Raw genomic sequence first — 9,263 nt, 5'->3', positions numbered from 1 at the left:
GCAAACAGCATTTATTTTCACTAGAGACCACTGCCGATGCTTGAAAAACAAGTGAACTTGTTGTATGTGTATGTGTGAGCATGAGGGAGGGAATGTATGACTGTATATGTCCGGTGGGGCCTTTGACTCCTCCCCTCTCCTTGGACATCTTTTGATGCCATACATCTGTGCCTCCCCTCCCCCTGCCACACTTGGTGTGGCGTGCGGTGCCTTGGTCTACCCGAGTGTTCACGGCTCCCGGGTCAGGGGGTTTAAGATTTTTGGCGTCTGCCTGATTAATTCCAGTGAATGCCTGGTGGGATCTGGGTCCCTGGGCTCTGCTGGGTCCCCGGCAGGGCTGGTCGCCCCTGGGTCCCGGGTCGCTGAGTTCCGGGCTCGGACCGCTAGGGGGTGGGAGGCTGCGGGAGAGCCTGTGGGCTTGCTGCCGATATCTCCCGGGGCTCTGCCGGCTGCTGGTTGTGGCCCCCCGGGGGCGATCCTCTGCGCTTCTCGAGGGGGGCGGGGGCTTTTCTGGTTACAGTCTCCCTGGGGTCCCTGTGCTCTGCGGCAGCTCCTGGATCTCTGGGACTTAGAGTATCTTCCATCTCCTACACATCTTGGGGGGCAGATCTGTGGCCCCTCAGACTCTTTATTGGACGCTCCTATAGAGAAACCTTACATCAACAAGCGCGGGTACGCACACAGGTGCTCACATGGTGCTCTCAAGGGTATGGACTTGGGCACGTTCAACACATGTCTTAAGGCTGTGGTTGGCACTAAATGCACTGTGATTTATTATTGTGTGATTGTTCAGTAACACCCCCCCCCCCCCCCCACACACACACACCCCTCCGCAGTAGACCCCCCACCCCTTCCTTTTGTCTCTGCCTTTCCCTTTCACCTCTGTATCCGTGCCTGGCCGGAATTACAAGCATTCAAAACATGATAACAATAAAGTTTTGAGTATCAGGCGTGACATTACGAGCAGAAGCTTTGATGCTTCACCTGAGAGTAAATCTGTAAGGCTTGTCACCAACATTCAGACATCAATTCTGTTTTCTTCACAGCCAGACAGGACACGGGGGTGGGGGTGGGGGGTGGGGGGTGGGGGGGGGGAGTGAACTTAGTCTTTAAGTAAAAAGCAATGATTATTCTAATCGTATGCTGCTGAAACAATTACGAGGGGTAATTAGTAAATAAAGTTACTTCAACATCTGTTGATTAAAGCTATGTTTATTCATGTGTTTCATAACTATTTTGTGAAGAACTTTTCACAAAAAGTTCCCAGTAATCTTTTCCCTGACATGGACCAACTGGTTCATTTCCACTCCAGCGCAAAGTGTCGGATTAAGCTGGATGTTGTTGTATTGAAACGAATACCTGATTGAGCCGTCCTGTAGCCTGGGGTCCTCGCTGGCATCCCCTGCTCTTTCAGTCTCCACTGACAATTTTCTCCAACCCTTTGAGGCTGGCTGTCTTCAGGAGTATGTGATCAGGCAAGACGGCCCTCTGCACTAATTGAAGTCAATGGCACAAGCTGCAGGGGCGCGCGAACAAACTGCATCTCCATGGAAACACATGCTGGCAAATGCGTCTATTGAGGAGCCTGCAGTGCTATATTGGAAGGGCTGGATAAATACACTCATTTGAAGCCCTTCAATATGAGAAGGGGTGAGGGTGAATAACCCCCACCCCTGACACATGAGAGGTGGACTTTTATTTTCTAGACAAGCCTGACTGTGTCTCAGTTACGTGAAAACTCTTACAATGGAATGGAATGGGTTGGAATTCCTAGTTTGAGAATGTTTTATTTGTGTGGAACAGATTACCCAAATCCAGGCGAGAATTAGCAGGAGTTGAGTAAAAACGAGCCGTAAACCACTTCTAAACAATGCAGTAGCTGGAATTAAGGATATTAATCCAAATTAATCCAAGAGAAAGGAGTTATAAGTAGGAACAGAGCTGTGAATAGGTACACGGCACCAAAGATGAAGGATGACTTAAAACAAGTGTGAGGATTAAACCAGGACCAGCTGTGAAGTGTGAACAGAGTACAAGACAAATGCAATCTAAGAAAACAGGAAGATATAATAACAAAAATAATAATCCAAAGAAAAAAAGGTCAAATCAACTAAACTCAACCTGACACAGAATTAGAAATGACTAAAAAAAGAGAAAAAAAAAAACATGATGTAAGGTCAACCTTTACACTTCTGTAATCAGAACTCTATTAAAGCCATACCATGCAACATTTGAATGTTTTTAACTCATTTACTTCAGTGAGTTAGTGCTAAGATGACCCTTTACGGGATAAATGAAATGTCACTCAGACTGCCACTGCCTTCTGTAGCGAGAATATCACACTTGCAACTTCGGAGTGCCGGTCCGATCCCTGTTGGACTTGGTAAAATGTGCCCGACATGCGTGGTGCTGCAGTCTGCTTCCAGTATGTTTCCTGCATGTTTTAGGTCGTGAACACAGCTGATTTGTTTGATTTAGTGATTAATCGCTCCTCTAGACACTAAGGAAGGCTGAGGAGATATTTCAGCTGGTGTTGACAAACACACAACGAGGAGATAAGTTTTGCTTTTGGTTTGACTAACGTACACTAGAGGGTGCCAAAATCAAGCAAAACTGCCCAGTGTCCCTTTAATATTACTTCCATCCATATTTGGCTGGTTATCCAGGGTCGGGTCGTGGGGGCAGTAGCCTAAGCAGGGAGGCCCAGACTTCCCTCTATCCAGCCATACTTCATATGAATAGTAATTTACACTAATTATAACATTCATCAATACAAACTGATAACAAAAACTTGTTTTTTTTTTCCTTGGTGTGGAATTGAAAATAATGGAACAATCTTTAGTAACACTTTAAAATAAGGGTCCCATTCTTAACGTTGCTTAGTGCATTATTAAGCATTAATAAACAACTAATTTATGTAATAACAACTGCTTAACCATATTATGTAATGTATTACTAAGCAGACACCCCACTCCTGGCCCTTTGTCCTAACCTCAAGGGCACTTAATAGTTGATATTGTTAATATATAGTTAAATGCTTAATAATGCATTAAGTAACAAATAATAAAGGGAACCTTTCTTGTAAAGTGTTACACCATTTTATCATTATTTATGGAGTGAATATCAGATATATGCAGGTTTTAAAATGCTCTAAAAATTTCCCACACAGAAGATTTTCATCGTCTTTGATTATTGACCATTTTCTTCCTCATAGGGAAACTGTAATTTTCTGATGTGACGCTGAGCTCTAAATATTGAAACCTCTGAGGTATTAAATAGAAACTTCAAAGAAAAATGTCTCCATATGACCGTTTCCACTTCTTTCTCCATCTTCACCTTGGCAGCCAGTGAAGAAGAACTAATTTGGATCTAACAAGGTCCCTTTTTCAGAAACACAGCTATCACTTTGTGCTGCTTGGGGCCGCCAAGTGTGAAGTCGATTAATTTTATGCCAATAAAGCCAAAGAAAGGCCGCAAAGAAAGAGGGATCACTGGAGTGAGCGGTCCGATTTATCTGATTTATGGAGCTGAGACAGCTTGAACAACCTTCCAAAGGGGCATTTTTTTAACCATTCTCATTGCAACATCAAACATGAGGAAAATCATTTCATTGTTCCTTCTCTTCTACCTGTTTGATTTCATCTGCTTAGTTTTTTTTTGTTGCGAAAAAAACAATCCGGTTTGAGCTCCTCGCACGCCACCACCGACTATTTTTATTTAAGGATCTATCTTTGAAGTTCGAGACACTCTATAGACACAACGTCTCTGATCTTTTGAGATGTTGTGGACAGAGGTTGCTGGAACACTGTTGCCATGGAAACAGCGGCCATCAAGACACCATTTCAGCATCTACCTCCACGTATAAGAAAAGGCTGTAATGAACAGCTCTCGCTCCTCCTCCTCCTCCTCCTCCTGCCTGCTCTTTTACATCTCTATGTTATGAGGCTGTTGGGAGCTCTGTAGGCGGTTCAACGTGCAACTGGACAAAAAATATCTAAATAAACACGACTTTCAGCCATGCAGCCGTATAAATAGAGCATGCACATACAGGATATTTTTATTTTCCATCTGAAACCCACTCCTGCTCATCTCTTCGTGAATGATCACTTGGCTGAATCTGTCTCAGAGCTCCTGAAACTTTCGCTCATTCATCACAGAAGCTTTGAAAAACCCTGGCTGGGTTGCTGCAGGACAGAAAGCAAAGCTTGGTGGGAAGAACATTTAGAAAAGCATTAATGATGCTGCTAGTTTATAATTAAAGGTTGCATCTTTTGGGTTTATTCAATCATCTATTATTTGCTATGATTTACCACTTTTGTTTCACCACGTGTCCCATGGAGGTAGGTGTGGCCCTCAGGAGCGGATTCCACCTGTGGCAGGGTTATTTAATTTATTACTTTGCATAAAATGTGGCAAAAAAATAAAAAACATTAAGAATTGAGGCCAAATTTCTTCTTTGATTGTTCAGTTTATCTCTCGGCAGGTACAAAAACATATGAATTAGTTTGCTTGACTCTGTTAAAGCTGCACAGCGTAGTTTGCAGAGCTCACCTTGTGTGTTTAAAACCATCTCAGTTGTCTAGTGGTAGAGTGGCTGCTCTGGGACTGGGAGATCCGTTAGCAGAAGCCGAGAACCAGGCATGAATCGCTGGCAGGATTCATCTTCAAAATGTATGTTTACAGCTGCAAGCTTAGCTTACGTAGCAGCTAACTGAAGGAGAACACTGCCTCCTCGTCAACATTCGTATGTCACGGCATGCGCTCTCACAAAGTGGTACCAGCCCAAACCCCTTCTATAAAAACATGATTGCTACCTCTACATGCAGTCGCCGCAAAAAGTTGATTGATTCGTATGGATCCACATCGAGAGGAGCCAGTTGAGGTGGCTTGGGCCTCTGATTAGGATGCCTCCTGGACACCTCCTGGTAAGGCTTTCTGGGCACGTCCAACTTGGAGGAGGCCTAAAGGGAGACCCAGGACACGTAGGAGGGTCATATGGAACATATGGATATAGATTTAAAAACTCACTCCTGCCAAATTTCAACAGAAAAGTAATTTTGTCACTTTTTTACCTGCAAAAACAAGTTGCGTTGCACAAAGGAATGTTTTAGCTCTTCTCTTCTACCACTTTTTGTAGTCTCCATGAGGTTTAACAGGGAAAGTAACACTAAGTCCCATTTTAAAACATGAAAGTATGTTAGTTGCAACCACAACATCATGTCTAGAAGACTCTGCAGCTTGTAGAAAAATCAAATTATCATCAACTTACGTTCCTACTCTCACCATGGTCACGAGCTTTGAGTAGAGACCAAAAGAACGAGATCACTGATACAAGCAGCTGAAATGAGATTTCTCCGCAGCGTGTCTGGGCTCTCCCTTAGAGATAGGGTGAAAAGCTCGGTCATTCGGGAGGGGCTCAGAGTAGATCCGCTGCTCCTCCACATTGAGGAGCCAGTTGAGGTGACTCCTCCTGGACGCCTCCCAGGTGAGGTTTTCTGGGCACATCTAAATGGGAGTGGACTTAAAGGAAGACCCAGGACACACTGGAGGGACTATATTTCTTGTCTGGTCAGTAAACGCCTCGGGATTCCCTCGGAGGAGCTGGCCCAAGTGGCTGTGGGGAGGGAAGTCTGGGTGTCTCTGCTTAGGCCGCTGCCCACGTGACCCAACTCTGGACAATTGGCTGAAAATGGGTGGACGAGCAGCGCAAAACTCAGTTGACATGTATTGGTTTTTTGGATTTACAAATTTTTTGCCAACTAAATAAATACAAGCATGTTCTGTTATCCTCAGTGAGATTTCTTCCACCTATGGACAGATATTTGGCCCCATTCCAACTTTTTGCATACTCTGATGTTTTGTTCTGAAGCATTCTGGTTTGAGCTTATTCTTTGGGGTCAGGTTCCTGTCAGAGACCCAACGACACATTTTTAGCCCTTATAGTGGTTACAGTCGTCAGATTGCACAGATCCATGACACTGTGTGCCAGATGCAGAACACCAAGCTGCGTCCATGTTCCACAGTAAGCTCGGTGTTGTTATGATTCGTTGTTGCGTCTGTGAACAAAGAGCTGACACCTTTAGACAAAATGTTTCAGGTTTTAAAGAATGCTGCTAAAGAATTGCCTTTCTAATCTCCTGAGGCAACTCTCTCCTCATCGTTTTGTAGTCGGTAGTCCGTGGTACATACCACACTGCACTGTGACTACATACTTAAAATAGAAAACTTTACAGTTTGTATTCATTTTACCATTTATTCCAGTCCATGACGTATGTTTTTTTCTTCTTCACGATACAAAACAAATTTATAGAGAACAACATTTAATTTCCCGAGAAATGAAAGTAAACTCTCCCTGCTTCCTCTGCTTGTTGCAATCAGGAACCAGCAGGAGCGTTGCAACAGGAAGCTGAACGAAGAGGAGTCCTGCAGAAACCGTATCTGAAGCTGTGTGCCTGACAGGTCGCCAGCGTGTGATGGAAGGTTTTAGTGCAGAAAGAGCTGAAACCGTTTGGGTTGGGACGATGTTTGACATGAGCGGAGTGTCTGAGAGAAACCAACTCGACCGGCTATTACCACAATGTGGGGGCTTAAAGTCTGAGGAGAGAGGAAACAAAGACACACACACAAAACTAGTGAACAGATGGACTCACACACTTACACACAGACGGAGTGTTTAGGTACTCTCTTCTGCACACAGACTCTGCGTGGACTGCAGGTTGATACCAGTGCTGTACCCTCACACAGGGAGGCTAGCTCACTCAGGTCCATCTTTATTCAGTTATGATAATGTCGTGTCAGGCAGGAGAAGATCATGTTAAGGTGTCTGAGGGGATGGCGCCAATAGAGGAGGAGAGCCCTTGAAGCAGGAGTGAGGACAGCGGGTTGTCTGAGACTTCACCGAGATTTGAAAATTCTTACATTTTCTGTCCTTCAATAAAGAATAAAGTATAACAAATGATTCTATTGAGCAAATAAATGTATTTAATGTAAACTTGGCTGAGTTTGTTGTCCTAAATCAGCTTATTCCACATTTCTAAATCGTCGAGGCTCATCGTTTTAACAGGTTGCTTTAGAGCTTTACAAAGTCGTTGGAGATCTAGAAAATATGGCTCAAGATGAGAGACTGACCAATCACAGATGTTCTTAGAGAGAGGGCCTTCCAGCACCACCAGCTGATGTGTTCCCAGTACATGTGCAGATGTGTGTGCAGAGTTTCAGTGCTGGAAACAGCAGATTTAAAACTATCCTGCTGTGGTAACAAATATGCATGAAGTAAGATAAAAAAAATAAAAATAAACCATTTTTATTTACAATCCTGCAAGACATTTTCCAAAATGTGCTCACAGGTTTTTATTAGTATAATAAAAATTGTATTAAAATAAAATGGCACCGGGTCAGTTTCATACTGAGACATCAGATTAACAATTCATCCCTTTCACAATTTATCACACTATATTAAAGTGAAACAAACACGATTCAAAACAATTCATAAATAACATTTTCATCCAAATCTTGTTTCTGCCTTCTCTGCTCCGGGTCACAGACACAACTGTGCTCTGGATTAAATCAGTAAGAGAGTATGTCCTCCCCTCTTATTTAAAAAAATATCTTAATTCTATTAAAAAACCTTAAATATGTTCATTAAGTGAAACAGAAGTCAAAGGGATAAAGTTGCTGTTAGAAAAACAAAAATGTTACTAAAATAAAGCGTAAAATGTCAAATAGTTAACTTACAGACAGATAATGGGAACAAATGCAGCACTTTGTTTCTTGGTTTATTTTTGGAAAAGCAGAATTTCTACATTTTGACTTTATTCCAGAACATTATTTAGAGTTTGGGTTTTTCCTGAAAATTCTATTTTAATTTTGACACTTCTCTTTGGATAGCTCCGATGCATGGATCCAGTTTCCATCTGAATACTTACAGGTGTGCATGTCACCATCTGTGATGTGATTACATTTATGTAAGCATATACTTGCCAACATCACCATTCAGCTCTCTCTCTCTCACACACACACACTTCTATTCTCCAGCATGTTCATGCACATGCATAGCAACGAAGCAGCAGCCAGGAGGAGAGGAATTGAGAAGAAAAGAGGCGAGCGGGTAAAGGGAGGCGGATGTGACAAGATTCACAATGATATCATTAACCTTGAGAAGCTTCTTCCGCACAAACACTATCTCCATGACAGACATCTTCCAACAACACTGTGTTCACACACACACACACACACACACACACACACACACACACACACACACGCACACGCACACGCACGCACGCGCGCGCACACACACACACCCCTGAGAAACCCTTGTTACAGTTTCTGGGCAGGCTAAACATAAAAATATTTGTGTAGCGCTATTTCCTAGCCGCCGTTAGAAAATAGACAAGGAGAAAAGGACAAGGAGGATGCCCACTCTCCCCCTCACTGCTTGCTATCTTTATCAAACCACTAGCAGCAACAATTAGGCAAACAACAGGTATTAAAGGCATTAAATGTAAGAAATTAGAACATAAGATAAGTCTTTATGCAGATGATGTTTTATTCTTTATCCAGAATTATCAATCCTCTCTCTCCCAAGCAATAGAACTGATAAACTCTATTTCAAAAGTTTCAGATTACTCTATAAACTGGTTAAAATCCACAGTTCTACCAATTAATTTCTCTTTTGTGAATTTGCTTAATAAACAGTTAGAGCCAGGGAATATCACATACCTGGGAATTAATGTCTCTCCCAAGTTAGCAGATCTAACCAAACTAAACTACATCCCACTTTTAAAGAAATTGGAAGATGATCTTGCAAGATGGAAATCCTTACCAATAGCACTCATGGGGAGAGTTGCTACAATTAAAATGATGGTCTTACCCAGAATAAGTTACTTATTTTCAATGATCCCCAACAAGCCACCAGCTGACTGGTTTAAATCTCTGGACTCCTCAATTACCAAATTCCTTTGGCAGGATAAACCTCCACGAATTAGCTTAAAAACGCTTCAGAAGACCAACGACAGAGGAGGACTGGATTTACTCAACTTTTATTATTATTTCTTAGCCAACAGGCTGCAATATATACCAAGATGGTTGCAAGATAACCCACTAGATGAGTCTTGGTTAGACATAGAACAGACACTTTGCAATACGATAGAGCTTTCAGACTTACCATTTATTAGCTCAAGCATAAGAAAACATGAAGGCTTCAAAAGTATCAGTATCAGCACCTCTCTGACAGCATGGTGGGAGTATCTTAAAATGACAGT

The sequence above is a fragment of the Nothobranchius furzeri genome, chromosome 11 (genome assembly GCF_043380555.1).
Source record: "Nothobranchius furzeri strain GRZ-AD chromosome 11, NfurGRZ-RIMD1, whole genome shotgun sequence".
NCBI classification, from domain to species: Eukaryota; Metazoa; Chordata; class Actinopteri; order Cyprinodontiformes; family Nothobranchiidae; genus Nothobranchius; species Nothobranchius furzeri.
Note: the sequence above shows the minus strand (reverse complement) of the source record.